This window comes from Suricata suricatta, chromosome 16 (assembly GCF_006229205.1).
Source record: "Suricata suricatta isolate VVHF042 chromosome 16, meerkat_22Aug2017_6uvM2_HiC, whole genome shotgun sequence".
NCBI classification, from domain to species: Eukaryota; Metazoa; Chordata; class Mammalia; order Carnivora; family Herpestidae; genus Suricata; species Suricata suricatta.
This window is the reverse complement of record NC_043715.1, coordinates 34,179,089-34,182,033: the sequence shown is the minus strand read 5'-3', so window position 1 is coordinate 34,182,033 and position 2,945 is coordinate 34,179,089. Positions and strand designations below refer to the sequence as shown.

The following is a 2,945-nucleotide window of genomic DNA, read 5'->3' as shown; positions in this document are numbered from 1 at the left end:
ATGGGTCTGTTTATGGACTCTCTATTCTGTTCCATTGATCTATTTATCTACTTTTTCACTAAGACCACACTGTCTTGATTATGTAGCCTCATAGTAAGTCTTGAAGTCACGTAGTATCAGTTTTCTGACTTTTTCTTCTCCTTCAATATTGGGTTGGCTATTTTGCTGTGATTTTGTTTTTGTCTTTTTATATAGAAAGAATCAATTTGTTGATATCCAAAAACCTGGTGTGGTTTCTCCATGGGATTGCATTGACTCTATAGATCAAGTTTGGAAGAAGTGACACTTTGGCAATATCTTTTTATCCATGAACATGGAATATCTCTCAATTTATTTAGTTCTTTGATTTCCTCTATCAGAGTTTGTAGTTTTTAAATATAGATACTGTACATATTTTGTTAGATTTATCTTTAAGTATGTCATTTAAGGGGGGGTGGGCCAAGGAAGGTGGCACGGGTGAGCATCTTCCTTTAATGCAAGGGCCAGTGACTGAGACCTGGAGTTTGAGCAATTCGTTCACGGTTACCAAGTTGATAGAAGGACAAGAACAGAATCACTAGAGCTTGCTGAAGCTTTCTTTCAATAGTAGAGGTAACCTAACATGGGGAATCTTCTTAAAGTTTTGACATGCACAGACCTCGAGCAGGAGCCAAATTTTTTCCTTGATTTTGAAAATGCCCATACAGAGTCTGAGAAGGAAATGTATAATGAGGTGAATGTAGTATTAAAAGATGCAGAATGTATCTTGGAAGATTTGCAATCATATAGAAGAGCAGGCCATGGAATACAAGAGGCAATCCAGCATCCAGCAAATAAGTTACGAGAGAAGGCTTGGGGTGCGGTTGTTCCACTGGTAGGCAAATTAAAGAAATTTTATGAATTTTTTCAGAGGTTAGAAGCAGCACTAAGAGGTCTTCCGGGAGCCTTGACAAGTACCCCGTACTGCCTCATGCAGCATCTATAGCGACAGCAGGCCCTTGCCAGTTTGTGAGAGTTTCCACTTTGCACTACAGTTTGACAAACTCAAGATGACAAATCCTGCCGTACAGAATGATTTCAGCTATTATAGACAAACACTGAGTCTTATGTAGATTCAAAACATTTCAGCAGAAGGAGAAAACGAAGTAAGTAATGAATTGGCAAATCAAATGTCTTTGTTTTATGCCGAGGCAACCCCGATGCTGAAAACCTTAAGTGATGCCACAACAAAAAATTTACCAATAGAAAATACCACAAATTGTCTAAGCACCATGGCTAGTATATGTAGACTCATGCTCGAAACACTGGAATACAGAAGCAGATTTACAAATGAAGAGACGGTGTCATTCTGGTTGAAAGTAATGGTGAGTGTCTGACCGCACACATCCAGTGGGAGCATTTGCCAAAACTTCAAAAACTGATGTGAAAGATTGTATCAAAGTTCTTGAAGACCAACTTCCCGGTAGTGTAGAAGGTCTTCTAAATGCTCTCAGGTACACAACAAAACATTTGAGTGATGAGACTACCTTCAAGCAAATCGATCGATGCTGCAATAGCAGTTCTGGGGCAGGTGCCTACTGTGGACAGAAGACCATATTATACAGTCGCTGAGAATGCACAGGTTTTAGTGACTGCAGTTACTCTCTCATGTACTCCTGCTTTTTATTTCTTTCTTCTGTTCCTCTTCCCTCTTTTTAAATCCTGTTCTCATTCTCAAGGCTTCTCTTTTGTGCCAAAATCAGTAGCGTCATACTCTGAAGGGGCATTGTCCCTTCAAATAGGCCATTTAAGGCAGCTAATTATGTATCGCATTGGGCTCTCTACTGAGAAAAATACTGTGACTTGAACTAAATAATTTTAAATGTGGATTTTTTTGGAAAACTAATATTTAATATTGCTTCTCCTGCATGGCAAAACTGCTTATTGTGCTATTAAAAAACTCTCAATGACTTTATTTTCTACTGCTGCTTTTTTCACGTGCAGCCAAAATGAAAATGTTAAAATTAACTGTGTTGTACAAATGGTGTCCCATTTGTACTCTGTTAAAATTAGTAAGACTTTTGTGTAAGGTTTTAAGTTTGCATTTTGACTTTTTTGTAAGGATGTATGTTGTGTGTTTAACCTTTACTAACTAAGGTTAAAAACTGTGATGTATATGTAGAATATTACATATGCATGTCCATGTTTAAAGAATGGCAATTGATGATAAAATAAAAATAGGCTTTCTTTTTTCTAAAATAAATAAATAAATAATAAATAATAAATAAATAAGTTGTTTGAGGGAGTGTTAATATGAATGGTAATGTGTAGATTTCTCTTGTTCATTAATAGTACATAGGAAAGTAATTGACTTCCAATATTTTTCAATATTTGAATATTTGTTTCAATATTAACTTTGTAGTTTGTAACCTTGCTATAATCACTTGTTAGTTCTGGGAGAATATATTTTTTTTGTCAATTAGTTTGGATTTTCTACATAGATGATCATATCTTCTGCAAGCAAAGAATTTTATTTCTTTCTTCATAATCAGCATAGTTTTTATCTCTTTTTCTTGTCTTACTGCATTAGCTAGGGCTTCCAATATGATGTTGAAAACAAGTGGCAAAATGGGACATCCTTGCCTTGCTACTACTGATTTTAGTGGGAAAGCTTCTTTCTCATCATTAAATATAATGTTAGCTGTAGGTTTTGTAGATGATCTTTATCCAGTTTAGGAAGTTTCTCTCTATTCCTAATTTACTGAGAGTTTTAAAATCATGAATAGGTACTAGATTTTGTCACATCCTTTTTTTTTTTTTTACATAATAGCACATTATATTATGTGCTATTTCTTCTTTAGGCTCTTGATGTGATGGGTTACATTAATTGATTTCCAAAGTTGAACCAGCCTTGCATACCTAGGATAAATTCCACTTGGTTGTAGTAAATAGTTTTTTCTAACATTGTTGAATCCAGTTGCTAATAT

The 2,945-nt window shown here is 35.2% G+C and overlaps 1 pseudogene; it reads left to right on the top strand.

Annotated features, from left to right (window-relative positions):
• The first annotated feature begins 595 nt into the window (after window positions 1-595).
• Window positions 596-1,590, top strand: LOC115279734 (annotated as a pseudogene).
• Window positions 1,591-2,945: the final 1,355 nt, after the last annotated feature.